This window comes from Lytechinus variegatus, chromosome 4 (genome assembly GCF_018143015.1).
Source record: "Lytechinus variegatus isolate NC3 chromosome 4, Lvar_3.0, whole genome shotgun sequence".
NCBI lineage: Eukaryota > Metazoa > Echinodermata > Echinoidea > Temnopleuroida > Toxopneustidae > Lytechinus > Lytechinus variegatus.
The window spans coordinates 64094295-64114521 of record NC_054743.1 but is presented as its reverse complement, the minus strand read 5'-3'; the positions used below and the strand labels follow the sequence as shown (position 1 = coordinate 64114521).

The window sequence follows — 20227 nt, the reverse complement described above, 5'->3', positions numbered from 1 at the left end:
AAGCAGATACAAGGCTCTCTCCGGGGGCTCTCTCTATAACGTCACACTGTGATATTAGATCTTTTTTTATCCAAAAATTGTGAAAATTCTTCATGAAAAAATCATAGTCCTAGCATTACGTTTCTCTAGATCGTATGCCTACGTCAGGACAACCTCTTAGACTTGGGACCGAAGAGACCTACTGTAAAGTACACAATGCCCCACAGTGAGTACCCCGTGTGTACCACAGTGGCCCGTATTCTGAAGTCAGTTTTAACTTAGACCACGGTCTAAGCTAAAATTATGGGGAATCCAGAAATTCCAAAAGAAAATATATTGTTTATTACTTATGTTAAGTATTTTGTTTCATTTTGTATTCATAACGAAGAAAAATACAGTTATCATTCTCAGACAATTATGAAAATTTGAGTGTCATATAATGAGTTATTAAATTGAATGTTTACTGAATAGGGATACGTGCCCCAATTGGCTCTCCACCACTGGCGTAAATCCCGCGGGGGGGGGATGGGGGGATATATCCCCCCAGTTTTCGAGGAGGGGTGGATGGCCTGTACAAACATCCCCCCACTTTTTACGAAAGAAATGAAAAAAAAATCACAAGATAATTGTTTTATTGGTGAAAATTCTTCCTAAAATCCCGCTTAACAAATAAAACAATATTATTGAATCATAAAATGCAAATAGAGAGCCAGTTCACCATTTCCAAACGAAATATTTATGTCCTTATTATAACATTGAAAAGAAACCCCCGTTTCTTCCAATTCATCAATGTTGGGGTCTTTGGGAAGGGATTAAGATGGAAGGTGAAACAATTTTTAACGTAATCTCTAACAAAACCATTTAACCATCATGGGGAAAAAAAGATAATATGTTGGAGGGGTATTTGCCATATGGACATACAGTGGGGTAACTACGGGGGAGGGGCATGGGGGCACATCCCCCTCCCCTAAACAAAAAACGGGGAAAAGGGGGGAAAGGAGAAAATAGGGAGAAAGGAAGAGAAACGTAGTGGGAAATAAGAAAATATTATTCATCAAAATGTTATATATATTTTTATTCTGTTATGTTACATTACATAATAAACATTTTTATCATAACTTTATGAAACATAATTTGCCCAGGGCCTACGTCTTCATTGTTCTGGTGCTCGCATTGTTTGTTTAAAGAGATATATAAACCTGTTGTACTAAAACATCCCGTTTTCAAGTCAATATAAACCAAATATATTTCTTAGCACTTGAATTATCATTGTTTTATGTAGTGGCGTATGCTTCTTTTACATGAATCAAAAAGTGATTGCCCCATGTTAAGGTCTTGTATGAAAATGTATGAAACATTTCCTGTCCATGATAACGTTCGCATTAGTGGATTGGTGAGATATGTCTGCTCTTCATGAATTCCTAAAATCAGTCCTTAAAATGTCCCTTCTGATCTGAATATCAAAAATTTTCAGCTCGCGCTTCGCGCTCGCATCATTTGGTTAATGAAATTCGTCTGGTCCTAGTTAATTCCTACCAAGAAACCTTAGAATGCCCCACTTCAGGTCTGAATTATCTAAATTTTCAGCTCGCGCTTCGCGCTCGCAATATTTGAGTAGTGAGATGCATATGATAATCATGATTGCAATGACTACAAAAATGTTTCATGTGTTCAGATGTAAATTTGATAAAATCAGCAAGCGCATGGAACTCGCATTAGATGCTGACGGTGAGAAATGCATACTCTTAATGGATTCCTAAAATATATTCCTTAAAATCTCGCTGTTTGGGGTCAAAATATACAAAAATTTCAGCTCGCGCTTCGCGTTCGCATTGTTTCGCGAGACAGGTACCTATCATGATTACACAAATTTGATTATAATGTCCCTTTTTAGGTGTGAATATAAAAAAAATTCAGCTCCCGCTTCGCGCTCGCATTATTTGATCAGTGAGATACATATCCGTTTAATGACATTGTCCTTAAAATGTCTCTATTAGGTCAGTATAACTGGCAACTGAGCGCGCTTCGCGCGCTCACTCAGTGATTTAAAAATTTTGCTGGTGCCCCACTATGCCGTGACTCACGGCACGCCACTGTGGACATATCAATGACAATACCTTGCATATCTAAAAACATGTTTGCACAAAAAGCCAAAATAGTATTTCAGTCATCCCCCCACCCATCAACACGGATTTACGCCAGTGCTCTCCACATTTAAACCACAACATTAAACCAGGGTTTTATTTATGACCACTTTTTTATTTATTTATGACCACTCGGCCACGGCACCTCCTAATCCACAGTCGATTTCAGTCGTAAATCGTTTTTATTTTCACAATCGATGAGTCGGCACCTACAGAAAACTTGCAATAAAAACTAATGCACTTCGAAATACAGTTCTTTTCTCAACTTTATTTGATATTCAGACATTGACACAGACATGGCAACAATAAATCAATAGAATATATTCAAAATAAGCCTCATTGAGTCTCGGTTTTTCACTCTATGAAGCAGCCTAACTCATGACATGGCAAAGAAGTTACTCTTGAAATGGTCAAAATATATTGGGGAATGTATATCCGACAGAAAAATGAAAATGGAAAAAAAATCAGCCCAAATGTTGGGACATTCTAAACAATGATTTTGACAATTGTTTTCGGTGGATTCACATTCACCAAATTCACCATTTTCAAGAGAGGGTGTAAGACTCCATAGAGGTTCACAGCCCTTCTGTGACAGTCACACAAACCATACAGACGTCAAACCGATCAAAGATTTGACGTTATTTTTAAAGACAAACTAGTTTGGAATCGGCTTCGTTGGGGTGTGAATAGCGGGGTCACGTAACACAAACATTAGCAATTAAACGTACGCTTATTGTAACAATTGATTATTCATTGTAGTCAATGCAATCAATCTTAAAGATATTCTTCTACGATGATTGCGAAGCTGTGTGTTGTGGACACCAGAGCCCGTCTTACAAAGTTATACGATTGATCATATCAACCACAACGATGGAAAGCAAGCAACTTCGATATCTAAAATACAAAATGTTTTTTAGATATGATGTATATTCATACATCCATTGTTTCCTCTAAAATTCAGTGTGCTTCTTGCCCGGCATCTTGTTCTTCACAAAGTAAATTGTGCAAATTTCATGTAGAAAAAAAAATTATGACACTGATGGATTTCCATAGAGTTACGATTGAACTGATCAATTGTAAGTTTGTAACTCATTGTAAAACGGGACCCTGAAGCGCAGGTTGACGTTTTGGGTTTGTTAAGAGTCGAGGCTTGCAAAGAGCAAATTAAACCAGAGAATCTCAAAGAAAGACATTGGCAAGAAACATAGCAAGAGGATTATACATCATACAATCATCATCGATAGAAATATAGTATGATCATATAATTTAAGTAGAACATAATCACAGAAATATCACAATATTTGGACTCATTTATCATAACAATATTCATATAGAAAACAAAAATATCTCCTGATTTTTCATAAAATTGTTTAAGATATCATTTGGGAATAGCAGTCTTATTGTGGTGAGTTCACAAACATATTATTTACCCAAAGTACGCATAATGTCTTATAATTTAATTTGATTTACCCCCCCCCCTTGCATCCATTATCAGCTCGGCCGCTTTTCTCCCTCTCTTTCATTTTGATCCATACATTTCAACAATCATACCTCCCACCTTTCCCAAGAATAAATTCTGGTGAACGTATATTGACAGGTAATAGAAAGTTTAAAGTTTTTTGTTGAGATGATGTCATGACGAGGCAGTAGTAATGAAATATGGAACTTCAATTGGGTCTTGTTTCACAAAATTGTAAAACCTGATATTTGATAAGATAACTGTTAAAGGCTGATGAAATAATAGCATTTGATTGGTTGATATCAAATTTGTAGTAATTTTAATTGCTTTTTTATAATTAATTTCAGGAAACATAGTCCCGATCGTCTGGATATCTAATAGTCTTCCTCTTCATCTTCTCCTCCTTCGAGAGAGTCGATACCGACTTCTTCGTAGTCCTTCTCGAGAGCAGCCAAATCTTCGCGAGCCTCGGCGAACTCTCCTTCCTCCATACCCTCTCCGACGTACCAATGGACAAAAGCACGCTTGGCGTACATCAGATCGAACTTGTGATTCAAACGACCCCAAGCCTCGGCGATGGCGGTGGTGTTGCTCAACATGCAGACGGCACGCTGCACCTTGGCAAGGTCACCACCGGGGACGACGGTGGGTGGCTGGTAGTTGATACCGACCTTGAAGCCAGTTGGGCACCAGTCGACGAACTGGATGGTACGCTTGGTTTTGATGGTAGCGATGGCGGCGTTGACATCCTTGGGGACGACATCACCACGGTACAGGAGACAGCAGGCCATGTACTTGCCGTGTCGAGGGTCACACTTCACCATCTGGTTCTGAGGCTCGAAGCAGGAAGTGGTGATCTCAGAAACACTGAGCTGCTCATGGAAAGCCTTCTCAGCAGAGATGACTGGGGCGTAGGTAACAAGGGGAAATGGATACGGGGGTAGGGCACCAAGTTAGTCTGGAACTCCGTCAGGTCGACGTTGAGGGCGCCATCGAAACGCAGAGAAGCGGTGATGGAAGACACAATCTGGCCGATCAGGCGATTGAGATTCTGGTACGACGGCCGCTCGATGTCGAGGTTGCGTCTGCAGATATCGTAGATCGCCTCGTTGTCGACCATGAAGGCACAGTCGGAATGCTCGAGGGTGGTGTGGGTAGTGAGGATTGAGTTGTAGGGCTCGACAACAGCAGTAGAAACTTGAGGTGCCGGGTAAATGGCAAATTCCAACTTGGACTTCTTGCCAAAGTCGACAGAGAGACGCTCCATAAGGAGAGCGTTTAGCCCGGATCCAGTTCCGCCTCCGAAGCTGTGAAAGATCAGGAAGCCCTGAAGACCACTGCAATTGTCAGCCTGTAATGAGAAAGTAACAAGGAGATGATAATTACTTTTCCCGTGTGACACATTTCCGAGACTATCGATACACTAAACATGCGTTTTTCAAGAACTCATTATCTTTACTATGATTTTAGAGTTAGTCTGGTAGAATTTGATAGCCTGCCGGATGTGTTTTCTATAAAGAGACCAGTTTTAAATCAGGTCCACACATATCCATATCAAGAAATTTTATTGAAATTTATATAATGATTGAATTTGTATCATATTGCATTTATCTAAGCCTTTATTAACCTAAAAGAAATGCAACTGTGTACGCCAACGTTTTTGGGTGTAATGGCCGTACACCAAATGGAGTGACATAGCCATAAAGTATTCAATACCAAATTATTATCAATCCTGTCAATTTGCCTCTTACGTGCTAGCAACAAAGATCAATACTATTGATCTTAAACAAAATTTGACTTACCAATCGCCTAATTCTGTCCATGACATTGTCGATGTGTTCCCGACCAATGGTGTAATGACCACGGGCGTAGTTGTTGGCAGCATCCTCCTTGCCGGTGATCAGCTGCTCAGGGTGGAAGAGCTGACGGTAGGTACCGGTTCGAACCTCGTCTGAAATGAAAGTAGGTAGAACATGAGCAATCTCACTCTTTTAGATGTATGCATGTCAGCGATTTAACACAGAGTTTTTTTTCCGCCTCCTCATTGGTTAAAACTTCTCTTTGACATCTAGCTTAAGTATTTTACAGGCATTTTATCCTTTCGTATAGAAGTCTTCATCCTTGACTTTCTCGTCATGTTATCGGGAATATTGTGGAATGAAAAGGGGAATGGCTATACCCGTGTTCGCATTTCATTGTTCCACTCTTCATGCCCTTAAAATCGTATCGTCCTTTCCCATTTACCCTCAGCTCACTTCTTCGACTCCAAGTCGGGAGCGATGCTAAACGGAGTGGGCGACTTTCTGGCCCATATTATTTTGTAGGTAGTACAAGAAAATGGAAGAGAAATGGGAGAAAATTAGAAAGAGAGAAAAGAAGGAGGTAAAAAGGAGAAGATAATGAAAAGTTAGCCAAGGTCATCTAAGTCCATCTCGAAAAATGACGTCACGATAGATCGTCTTGACTCTTGGCACCCCTCCCCCATTGAAATACCATGTCACCGTGTCTGCAGCAAGTGCTTGTAAAATAATGTAAGTGGTAACGAATCTTACCTACGACAGACGGTTCGAGATCCACGAAGACGGCACGGGGTACGTGCTTCCCGGAGCCAGTCTCGCTGAAGAAAGTGTTGAAGGCATCATTCTCCTTGCCGACAGAGGTGTCTGAAGGCATCATGCCATCGGGCTCGATGCCGTGCTCAAGGCAGTACAACTCCCAGCAGGAGTTGCCCATCTGGACTCCGGCTTGGCCAACATGGATGGAGATACATTCACGCTGTGGTAAACAAAATTAGGAAATGAAAGTTAAAAATGGTTAAGTATCTATTAAATTCCCTAAAATAATTACCCAATGATTATCATTACAGCGTCCTCGTCACCAGAAGTACAGACAACGTCAATATGTTCCATTTTTTTTTATAATAGCCGTTTTCTTTAGCAAGATCGACCCGATAGCTTTTTGGTGCATACAGCATGATATCAATTGTTTTCCATGGTTTCAGGGGCACCATGCAATCTGTACGCATAATTGTTTCTTGAAATTAACTAAACCAAATCGTCTTAGTTTTTTTTAAGTTTCCCATTTTCAGCTCTGTTACATATAACGCTAGGATAATCGAAGTGTCGTCGGCAACACAAATGTTGTAAATTTAAAAAGACATGGGCGTGTTTTCATTAGAGCTGCGAAAGTTGCAACGAAGTCTAAAGTGCTAATGCTCCCCTTTTTTTTTCTTATCCCCCCCCTCTCTCCCTCTCCCCTCTGGACAACGGGAAGTTTGACAGATTTATGCATATTTCACTACATATGGGGGCGCTCTTCATAAAATAGCATTCATGAAAAATTGACGGTCACAAACGGGAATTGGTTGTTGTCGAGAGCGAAGTCGTTCACTTGTTGCAAGAAAAGACAGTAGACGGTTGGACCAAAATGAAAAAAGCGATGAGCATGATAGTAATACATTTACCTGTGGAGCCTGCTTTGTGTAAAGTTTCGTAATTTTCTCCATGGCACAACGTTTCCTCAATAATACATATATTCAAAATCGGCCGCCAGACATAAAAATCCTAATATCCTCTTAAGAATTTCCTCAAATTAATAAGATTCCGCGTCTTTTGCCAAAAATATGTGAATTCTGTCGCATAAATTTCCAATGTAATCCATGCAACTCTGCCCGACGTTGTGGGTGAAATATTAGTAATGCCTTGCCTATGTAGGATTCCATGCAGGGCCCCTTCATATTAAGGTGGTTTTAGGATACTACAGATTAGGAGTAAGAAGTTTCTTAAATTGGATATTTTGAATCACTTCCGCGACAGGTTGCATGTATGATGTGGCACGGGATTTTGCTAATTACCATGCGGGGAAGAGTCACACAGCACAGACATTCGGCATTTTGCCACGTTTGAAAAATAACACTTGGTACCTAGCCGTCGTGGAACATGTAAAGTCGAGTCCGTACGTGCCCCTTAACTTCTGACTTTACAAATTTTAAAGAGATAAAATAAAGTAGGTCGCATGAAAATCATGAAAAACTTTTGGGATTCGCTAACTGACAGTAATCATGGTAAGAACATTCGAATGGTGGAATACAAAAGTTTGATTTCGAGCAAAAAGGGTAAATAAGTTTCCATGTTTTGAGTTTCGTATTGAATTGACCGGGCTTCTATCGAGCAATAGTGGAATAAAATCATCCTCATGGCCAAACGTAACTTCTTAGGGGAGGGGCACAAGAAGGCTGGATCATAAAATGATAATCATGGTATCAAGAGACCCTACTGGAATTGAACACAGTGGTCCACAGTATGTGTCACAGTGTGGAACACAATGTGAGATCCCCTTCGCAATGGAATGCTTAAATTTAACAGTGTGAAGGGGAACTCACATTGTGTCCACACTGTGAACACACTGTGGCACACACTACACTTATCCCTATTGGACAGAACACGGTGTCCCACAGTGCGTGCCACAGTGTGTTCACAGTGTGGAACACAATGTGAGATCCCCTTCACACTGTTAAATTTAAGCATTCCAACACACATTTACTCCATACACATATCCCTATTGGACAGAACAGTGTCCCACAGTGTGTGCCACAGTGTGGAACACAATGTGAGATCACCTTCACACTGTTAAATTTGAGCATTTCAACACACATTCACTCCATACACTTATCCCTATTGGACAGAACACAGTATGTTCACAGTGTGGAACACTATGTGAGATCCCCTTCACACTGTTGAATTTGAGCACTCCAACACTCATTCACTCCATACACTTATCCCTATTGGACAGAACATAGTGTCCCACAGTGTGTGCCGCATTGTGTTCACAGTGTGTGTGAACACAATGTGATTTCCCCTTCACACTGTTAAATTTGAGCATTCCAACACACATTTACTCCATACACTTATCCCTATTGGACAGAACACAGTGTCCCATAGTGTGTGCCACAGTGTGTTCACAGTGTGAACACACTGTGAGATCCCCTTCACACTAGTAAATTTCAGCATTTCAACAGTGTGAATCACATATTCACCTAATGATTCGACCATGCACTCTGACCACGCTGAGTGTGAATATTATTTTCACACAGTCCACACTGTGAACTTACTGTGATCACAGTATGTGACACTGTGTTCATTACAGCAGGGTGAGGCAATAAATGTGTTATTTATTTAGTTTTTGATGGGAGGGGTGCCTTTCGTCATTTTCAATGAAATCAATGACCAACGTTCGATCAGACTATAATTATAGCGTGTGTGATAACTTTAATAATAATATCTGTATTGAGTGGTATTCAATATATGTGTATTCACTGCCAATAATATGTTAATAGATTTTAAAAAAGTAAATATATTCGAATTGTATATCTGCAAGTATTATTTGAATAGTATCATAATGATTATTTTTATCCTATCCAAATTATTTCAGTCATATAAACAAAAAGTTGTTTGCTCCATTCCTTTAGAGATCTTTGAAACTAGGGAAGGAAAGAAAGAAAAGCTTACAACGCAAACAATGCATATTGATAGTGTAGATCTTCTGTATCATCGCGTAGCCTTCTAATAGTGAATTGTAATGCCAGTTTATATCATATTCATGACTTCCTTGATCCAATGTCATTTGACACACATCGGATGATCCCGACAAATGTCGATACAACGGTCATGATGGCAGCGTCATTTCCTGTTTATACTAATAGTCTTTTTCTTTCTTCCTTTTCACCATATTTGTTGTTTTTGTGTTTATGTTTTTGTAATTGTTATTGTTGTTGTTGTTGTTCTTCTTCTTCTTCTTCCTCAATTTCTTCTTCTTCTTCTTCTTCTTCTTTCTTCTTCTTCTTCCTCTTCTTTCTCTTCTTCTTCTTCTTGCTGCTGCTGAATCTAATCAGATGAGGGGAGGGGGCTTGGGGTCTCCATTTCGAACCTTTGACCCCTACCCGATCCTTTCTATAAAATCCTTTTGTTGCCAAAGACATCTAAAAAGAGTACCCAACTTATATTATTATTTTTTTACATCTCCACCCTGCACTTCTTCTTCCTCCCTCTCTCTACCCCCCCCCCCCCCCCTCTTCCTCTTACTATTTTTTCTGTCATCTGTCATATTCAGAGCAAATGACATCACGTGACTCACCAGGGTAGTTTAGAATTAAAAGGCGTTTCCGGAAGACATAAAGCCACAAGCATGAGGCCACAAACCCTTGTTAAAGGACAAGTCCACCCAAACAAAACTTTATGTGAAAAAAGGAAAATATCAGATTTGCGTAACGGTGAAAATGTTATCAAATCCCATACAAAGGTTAGCACATTCTAAGCTTTTGCTTATATTTAAAAATTTAAATTAAAACATTCACTCAAATATCCACATTCGCTATTTTACTCAACTGCTTTACACATCACCAGCACCTGCACCTGCAATGCACCCACTTGGCCAGTAATTATCAATCTTAGTCACGAATCTTCTATGAGGCCGCCATCAATTCAGGCCTAACCGCTCACGATGGCGGTCTCCTGCGTTCATTTATTACATTATATATATATATGTTTACATTCATAAAAGATTAATTTATACTCACATCCTTATTTGTATTTATAATGTAATATGACCACATTGTTTATTTTGAGAATTATTTTGTATATTGCAATTGTTAATATTTTTGTATTGTGTTTTTGAACGCAGAAATAACTGCAAACCAAAAAAAAAGTTTTATACATATCTACACTCTTAAAACAAATCAGTCAAACTGACTATATATATATATACATAAATCAGTAGTCAATTGTGTGTGACTGATATGGCAATCACTGATGGTCACATTTCTGACATATATTCTTTTAAAATAACTCTATTCTAGTCATGCTAGTAAAATACGACTAGAAAATAGTCAAATATGACTAGAATAACAGTCGTACCCAGCTGACCATATTAACTAGTCATTTTGGACTTATTTGTTTTTAGATTGTGGTCAGTATGTAAACAAGCAAGTCCATGATGTCACACACACAACCACATTTTCCTTTGTGTTTTATTGTAAGATCGAATTGTAAAATATAAATGTTCTTCTCAATAATGTAAAAATTAAAAAAGTTTAATTCCTCCCTGAACTTTCGGAATTGCCATTTTCGAAATTCATTGTGATTTTATAAAAAGAAAAAAAAAGTCTCCTTAATGTCAAGTCTGCAAAAGAAATGAAATACTATATAATTCAAACAATAAAATGCAAAAGAAATTGTGAGTGGGTAGCGTCATAGACTCTCTCATTGAGCAGACCCCTGTAACGTGCGTATAACATGAAAATATTGTAATATATTGTAAAATCTGCTAAATTTCTTATTTTACATTTGATTTTGATGAAATTTCTTTGAATGATGAAACATGAAACTTGTTTGTTTGATTATTTTTCTTTTTATTAAAATCGGGGTCCTTTAGGGTGGGGTGGATGTGTCATGTAATCCTGGGGGGCAGTCATTATTGCTTTACACATGCGTGACCAAAAAACGCGTTTAAAGGGGTGGGTTTTTTCAGTTTTGGACCTGGGCCGCGCGTGCACTCATTGAGGGTACCAAAACACCGATTTTCAAGAAAATGGGAGGTTTTGGAAGACTGGTCAATGGTAAATCTTGGGGTCAACCGTATTAAGTTTTTTTTAAGACTAGCCAAAGTGTTTAGGGTATGCCCCCCCCACCCAGCTTTTCACCGGGCTTTTTCCTCTTCGTATCTGAAAAGTGTTCGGTTCTTCCCGATTGTATACAAACTTGTTTAGGGGTCATATTCTGGCGACAACTTGTTTAGGGGCCACAATGTGCAAATAAATCCCGCGAAAAACTTGTTTAGGGGTTAGTTTGCACACAGAGAAAAACTCGTTTTGTCGGTGTTTGGAAATAATTTGGTCACGCATGTGTACAGCAATACATTTGACTCCCCCGAGGGAGGGGCTGTAATAATGTAGTAAATGTCAGATTCTGCAATTAAAGACTATAAAGCAAGTATATGCTCACGAAGGTAGCTCCATCGATACAATTCTATATAGTACTGGAACATAGGCTCTCCTCAAGGGTTTTGAAATTGTCGAGGTATATATATATTTTCTAATTGCTTTTTAAAAGAAGTCAATTTATTTGCGGTTGAATCTTCTTTTGTTTTTAGGGCCTATCTTTGAAATGTGTGTATTTCTATGTCCTCTTACTTGGCATTGTTACCGTGAGAAGAATGAACGATATTTATTAATCAATCCTAGAGGACGATAAACAAGTACTTTCAGTTTCGTTTTCAATCATAACTTAATTACCATGTCATGACCCTCAAGATGGTAATATATGTGTTGCAATTTCCTTAAGGTTTACAGTTCTTTTATCTTTGGATCAAAAATACGTATACTTTTGTCACAAGCAGTATTATTTTGTGTAGGAACTAGATGTTCTTTTTTAATCCTTCTATTGAACGCATCACGAGAAATTCAAACGTCAATAAGCATTTCCTCCTATATTAATTACTATAATAAATTCATTAACAATACATAGCCCATGATAAATTTCATGCATAACCACTGAAGCTGCAAATTGAAATATGGAATATTATATCAAAAAGATAGAAGTAATAATTGTTTGAAAATCTTCGAATATCAAAACTGAAAGATGAAAACTTTGTATACCTCGGACGAATAGTATAATCATGATTAGTGATAAAAAAAAATGTATCATTTTCAGCCATTTTGAACAGGTCGTGTTTAAAGTCAGGGGCAAAACCAACAGGTTTTTTTCTTTGTAAAGGGGCACACGAATCACTGAACAGATCTAAGATTTATAATCCCTTCTTTTTCACAAAACTCTCTAGCAAGCACAAAAAGGACTGCATATGGTCTCATTTCAAAAGGGGGTAGATTCGGTATAACTTTCTGATAAGCAAAACAAACTAATCTTTAATTGAATGAATAACTTATTCGTTTGTTTGTTTGTTTAAAAGGGTTTTTTCACAATGGGATATTATTCGCAGCCGTGTGGGCGAAATTCTTTTCAAAGCAAAAAAAAAAAAAAACCGCAAACAAAATTACACCAATAAAATTTCAGTATATGAAAATCACACGAGGATTTTTGCATAATTTCCAGACAAGCAAAAGCGGGTACCACCCCCAAAACCCAAATTGGTACTTTCATAAAAGCGGAGTCCCGTGCAAGATTCCCTTCTGAAACGAGACGAAAGGGACAGAAGGTGCCCCTCCCCCGTTTCCAATCCTGTCTTATCATTCAAAACTGATTAAGATTTGTAAAGTTTCACTTGTACACTGTAATAACTGCGGTGTTAAAACTGACACCAATTGGCGTTAATATAGAGGACCACACCCCGGCTGAGGTGTTAAAATTACACCCTAGAGATTAAACATAACACCAAAGAGTGTAAATGTAACAACAAAATATGTTGTAATAACACATATAAGTGTAAAACTAACACCACCAATTTAACACCGGTGTAAAATAACTGGTGTGGTCCTCTTTGTACATCGGTTAACACCACAGTTTTTGCTGTGTATGCAGAGGTGTGTACACATGCTATATCTCTTGTAAACAACAAAACTAAAGCATCAGATTAAAAAAGGTCGAAATGGCAGAGGAATATTGACGTTTTGCAATGGTAGACAAAAGAGGTTCTGACTCCTGTCTAAATGATTTAGCTACCATTTTTTACTATTTAAGAGACAGTGTACATTATCCATTTAGTGTTTTAAAGTGAAGAACTGCAGCTGACGGTTGCTAATTCGTTAGAAGAGAAGGCAATATATGCTGTATATTTTGTAATCGTATCATCCAAAACAAACAAATAAAGAGAAAATAGGGAAAATAACAAACAAATACCCTTAGCCAATGGCTACCATTCTAAGTCATTTTATGAGTCATGTCCAATTCTACTATTTATCAGACATGTCGGAGGGGTTATCTATATTCATCGTTCTCTAGAAACCAAAACGTAATGTCTTAAAAGGGTGCAGAATGAGACCGCATTTTCAAAACGTAAACTATATGTTCACCTCATCAGTGATATAATCAACATCAATGGCCCAAGTTAAACAACCATCGTGTTGAATCAAACATCTTCAGATTATTACTAATTTGCAATAAAGCTAGCATTCGAAAATGCTGTCTCCGAATAATGATTTGTCACGCTAGATTTTCAGAGTGAACTTATCATATTTATATCATGAACAAAACGAATAGGACTGTATAATCTTGACTTACCATATTGATGGATATTTAGACTCAACAACTGAGAAGAATTGAAAAAGAAGAAGATGGTTATTTTGATATTTTCGATGGATAAAAGTTCCTGCGTCTTCTCAGAGCCGTCTTCGATGGGCGGACCAAGAAGCAAGAGGGTGGTGGAAGCTAAGCTGAGTATTATCAGAAGTGAGTTTGGTTTATCGGCTGGCGCAAGGTTTTATACTAACTTTTAACATCCGGGGTTAACCAACGCCAGGAACAGGAAGGGGTGATTTGGGATGCGTTTTAAAGGGATGGTCCGGGTTCAAAATATTTATATCTGAATAAATAGAGTAAAATTCACGGAGCAAAATGATGAAAGTTTCATCAAAATAGGATAACAAGTAACGAAGTTATTGAATTTCAAATTTTGTCAATATTTTGTGAAAATATAGTTATATGCACATCGTCATGAATAATTCATTAGCTGGGGTGACGATGTCACATCTCCGCTTTCCCTTTTCTTGTGTTATTATATGAAATCATAAATGTTTCATTTTTTCATACATGGGTAAATGATGTGTCTCCATTATGATGAAATAGGCTGAGGCAATGAAAAAATAATGTACTTAATCAGTTGTCAATCCAATTGTTTTAGTTCTTGGTAGAAAAAAAAATGATTAAACCTAATAAGACATGCCTAGAACTGTTTTACCGGAATAATGCAAATCTTTAGGATTAATAACTTCGTTATTTGTTATCAAATTTTGAGCATTTTGCTTTGTGAATTTTACTCTATTTATTGAGATATAGATATCTCCAGCCTGGACCATCCTTTAAAGGGCAGGCGAATCACTTCCAAAAGAATGTTTTATTTTTAATTACCTCGATTTTTTCATGAAAATGAACTTGTTGTTTAATTGAATTTTAAGAAATCTACAGCTTGTATATGCCTACGATATTGGCAATGTCGTGGATGAAAAGGGGGAAATAAGCGAAGATTAATTCATACACTTACAAAAAAAGATCAATTTTAGACCCCATCCCCCTTCCAACTTCGATGACATATATATTGGTGACACGATATTTGCTTTCGTGGACAATTGCTCTGGGCTTTTATTTCGACTAAGATATAGGGCTAGGTTTTTTTTTTAGGATAGGGCATATTCATGATATTGTTAAATCGAGGATCGCATTTGGTCATTCCACGAGTGTGGTGTTTTCCTTCAGCAAGAAATTTGCCCAAAATTGTGCTGCGCTCAACCCAGGTGAGGTAAATGGGTTCCGGCAGGAAGTAATTCCTCTAAAAGCTGTGAGCACCGGAATTGGTAGACTAGCTTAGCCTTGGTAATACAGGAGTGCCTTGAGCACCTAGCAAGGTGGATACGTGCGCTATACAAATCCAATATTATTTATTCATCTATTTATTATTCATTAGTGCGTGGAATTTACAGCGGATCAATATTGTCGCAAGAGCAAAATTAATGTCATGTAACCGGATATTAACCAATGGATTACTCCGTTAGTGTCTAATCAATGTAGATATTTTTGTTGGTGAATTGGGCCGATATGCAAAGACGTAGCGGCTTCCCATTCGTTATTATTTGTTATTCAGCAATGATAACACAAATATTATGATATCAAAATTATCTCAATGACCTTTTTTATATGTTTATCAAGATCATGGGTCAGTTCCATAACGTAATATAATTACTTATCATTATAGTAACTGTCGTAGCAGAGCCCTGCATCCAATCAAATTCGAGATTTCAGTTGGTATACACCTGCAGAATGACAGTTACCATGGTTACTGTAATCGTAAGTTATTCATGAAACGGGCCTCGATTCCAGTTCACCTGATTATCTCAGAAGACCTGCTCACTTCTCAGTTTGATTTTTATGAGTAAAATTGAATTTTGAATAGATTATCACGTTCATGACCATAATAGACGATTATTGTTGCATTATTAATGTAAATTGCGATACCTTCGTGATCATAATAGACGATTGTTGCATTATTGATATAAATTGCGATCAGTTCTGAAATGGATATGCATACCAAATTGATTAAAAAATCTGTTCAACATTATAAATGATAGCTAGATTATAATCACGATCATAGCCAATCATCAATCAATCAAACAGTCAATCAAAGAAACAATCAGTCAGTCAATCAATGAATGATGAATCAATCAGTCAACCAACTAATCAATCAATCAATCAATTTTAGAGTTTATTTGGAGTAAGGGGTACATGGATTCAGAAACAGTCGCAAACAATCTTGTGGCAAAAGATAGGAAATTAGGGACCCATTTCGATTGTATCAATTATACCAATTTATTTCAATACTATTCCATATCTAAATCGTCCTCCAAAATATCTAGGTTTGAATTTAGCCTATAATATCTAAAACAATATTGAGAGGGTGAATTGTATATATAATGAAGGTGAATACGAGAGTGTTGTGGTAGAACGTTTGTCACGATGTGTGTGCTTATCACGGATATGTGACATTAAACAAAACCAAAACCTGTTTCCCTCGTTTTTCTTACAGGACAGTGGCATAACAATTTTGTTTCTTTTGGGCGGGGGGGCGCAGGGAAATCAAAAGGATCTGAAAACAACCTGAAAATTTTGATTTAATTCGCGTTGTTGTTTGCATTTTCATTTTTCAAACATTTTGGGAGCATCTATCCTATTTTTTGTTCATTTATTAATTTTTGTCGATGTTCTCAATGCAATATTTGCAATATTGCAATATTCTATTTGGGTCTTCCTGTCACATTTGTATTTTGTACCCTGAAGCCGAGACTTTGTAAACAAAAACAAAACAAACAAACATGCATTTCTAATGCTATCCGTGTGCTTTGACTGGATTGAAATTAATTGAAATTGAATTGGGATAGTTGCCCCACCCTCACACTTTTTTTTTACTTCCATATTACTGTGATCTAAGTTCCATGATAACAATTCAAACAACAACAGGAAAGACAGTTGCCTTTGCAGGAAACAACAATAAGAGGAAAACACGCTGCCGGAAGTGATTGTTCAAAGATTATCATCAGAAAGGAAACATGGGAAGGCTATGGTGGCTTGTGATAAATGGTAAAACTTATTTCCCGGTGCAATATGCTTCATACTAAACACAATACCAACGGCGGCGATTTCGTAACCTTTTTTGACCATCTAAGGGAGGGGGGTGACGAGACGACCAACTATCATAAGACATGTAAGATGCTGTACACAATTTTAAAATGGAGGGGCGTCCTTCTGGCCCCCGCGATAGCTGCCAATGGACAATACTAAGCAATTATTTGCAGCTATAATAGTGTGATATCATAGTTTATGGAATACTTAAAGGTCAAGTCCACCTCAGAAAAATGTTGATTTTAATCAATAGAGAAAAATCAGACAAGCACAATGCTGAAAATTTCATAAAAATCGGATGTAAAATAAGAAAGTTATGACATTTCAAAGTTTCGCTTATTTTTAACAAAATATTTTAACAAAATATGAACGAGCCAGTTACATCCAAATGAGAGAGTCGATGATGTCACTCACTCATTATTTCTTTTGTTTTTATTGTTTGAATTATACAATATTTCAATTTTTACGAATTTGATGATTAGGACCTCCTTGCCTGAAGCACAAAATGTTAAAATAATGGAATTCCACGTGTTCAGGGAGGAATGAAACTTCATTTCACATGACAATGAAGAGAAAAAATAAAATATTTCATATTTCATATACTAAAATACAAAAGAAATAGTGAGTGAGTGATCTCATCAGTTCCTCATTTGCATACCGACCGAGATGTGCATATAACTGTTTCGTGAAATGAAGCGAAACTTTAAAATGTCATAACTTTCTTATTTTACATCCGATTTTGATGAAATTTTCAGTGTTATGCTTGTTGAATTTTTCTCTTTTTATTCAAATCAAGTTTTTGTTGGGGTGGACTTGTCATTTAAAAAGGTCAGTTAGAATCAATAAGAAGGATATTGATGGGCCTTTTAACACAGAAAAAAAGGATACATGCCACGTAAATTTTAAAAAGAAACAAATAAAAGTCAAGGAATTACTTTAATCTCTCAGTGCATTAATGTACCGGGAAATGGTAAAATATTTACATGAATCAACGATATGAGACACAATCTCGAAAATGTATTTGTTTTTAGCTTTTTATAAAGCATAATTTGTTCGGGTTTCAATGTGGATTCTGCATTGCATTCGTCCACTAATTACCATATAATTAGCTTCATCGTTCTTACTATGCTATGATAAAGATGAGACGAAATTGACAAAATCGTCCTTCCTGCACATCTGAAATAAAATATTTTGAAGTATTCAATTGTCCAACCGTCTGTTATGCAACAGGAAACCGACAAAGCCCGTCTAACAAAGAGTCACGATTGATCCGATCAACCTCAAGTGTATATGGAAATCCCTCATTGTCATAATTTTTCATATATAAAATTTGCACAACGACCTTTGTTAACACAAAGAAGCACACTGACTCTTGAAGAGAACGATGAATGTAGGAATATACATCATATCTAGAAAATATTTTGAACAAACATTTGTTTTAGATGGGGACATTATTGCTGGTGTTCCATAGCTGTGATTGATTGGATCTATCGTAACTGTTTGTGAGACGGGACCCAGGGCCACGCTCCGTAAAGAATTCCGTTGAACGAAAGTTCTTCAAAGACCTCTGATTGGTTGAAAATCGAATTGCGTTTGATTTCTTTTTAAGATAATTATGTCTGATTGCAAGTCTAGCATCTGTACTACGTGCGGCCTCTATACAACAAGGGATACCGTCACACCTGTGAAAGCGCGACTTCAGACTGACCAATAGTATGCCAACCATTTTTTCTTTAAACAAAGGCACACCTAGTTAACAGGAATGCGTATAGCATTTCTATTTATTTGAATACAGGATAAAAGAGCATCCCTCGCGCGGCCGGGATCGAACCCCGGACTTTGCATGTACAGTCGAGCACCTCAGACAACTCGGTCACTGCAACTCCGCATTGCAGAACCATCAGTCGATTAATCGATTTGGAGTCAGTGTCTATTATGTGACTGGTTTTCAAGCTATGGACTGTTGACAATGGACAGTCAAATCTGATAGAGGGCCAATCCGTCAAAGAATCATAGGACTACATTAAGGTCCGATAAATATGTAAAATTCTCCACTGCTCCCTGTATCACGAAAAGGGGGAATTTCATAGATTTCAATACTTTAAAGAATAATTTATATTCTGATGATATTTTGAGTGGGAGCGCCGTGGTGTAGCGGTTCTGACTCTCGCCTTGTAATCAGAGGGTCGTGTGTTCGAATCCCACCATGGCCTAGCGTCCTGTTTGTTTGTGGTAACTCCCGTAGGAACTCGGCAGGACAGCATTTTTTGCTGGTAAATGCCAAGCTGGCATATAACCAATTACCTATGAAACGTTTACGTCTAGGTAAATCAATCATAGTGGCTGACGTTATAGACGACAGATATCACTCTCGGGCCTTTTTATCAAAGTGGAGACAATGGCAGAGTTGGGATTCGAACTCACAACCTTGCGATTATGAGTCCAATGCTCTAACCACTGGACCACACGACCCTTTGACAAGGCATCAATCCCCAGTCAACACATTTGCTAAGGTCGCGACCCCCAAAATTAGCGTGCTCGGCGATCTGGCGGCGAGTTTTTAGCCTATTTCGCCCGGGCACCGAACGGCGGCCGTCCGGGCACCACTGGTTTGGGTATCGCTTGGTCGTTGCTCAAGATTTGGCGCGGAATTGAATTTCTGGTGGCGCCTGCTCACTTTTCACTCGCTGCCCTAAATACGCTCGTTGCCCGGGTGGTCGCCGTCCGGGCGCCGACGTAATCAATTTAGGTCCACACGGGTCGTGTGGTCCAGTGGTTAGAGCTATGGACTCATAATCGCAAGGTTGAGAGTTCAAATCCCTACTCTGCCATTGTCTTCACTATAATATCTGTCGTCTACGTCAGCCACTATGACTGAAACTTGATGTAAAATGTATATTATATACCAGCTTGGCGTTTACCAGCAAAACGCTGTTCTTCCTAGTTCCTACCTGAGTTACCATAAACAGAAACAGGTCAAAACTTGAACTCGTTGGATCAAAGGCTGTCGAGCGGTCACCGGCACCTCAGAGATCGGTCGATCACCCCCCCCCCCCTCTCTCTCTCTCTCTCTAGCTGTCTTCTTTCTTCATATCATTGTGATAAGACCTCAACGGTGTGTACCGGAAGGGTGGGTAGCGTCGCATCGCGTTGACGCGACTGACCCAACCTTTCGTCCAAAGCCCCCCCCCCCCCCGATCACACTGCGGATGGCCAACATTTTTTTGTACAGAAATGTTTACATTCCTGCATGGTTTATAAAATGTTTCGTATGCCACTTGGCAGATCGTATTAGAAAGCATACCAGG

General features: G+C 38.1%; 1 pseudogene; it reads right to left on the bottom strand.

Annotated features, from left to right (window-relative positions):
* Positions 1 to 2371: 2371 nt before the first annotated feature.
* Positions 2372 to 7102, bottom strand: LOC121414518 (annotated as a pseudogene).
* Positions 7103 to 20227: the final 13125 nt, after the last annotated feature.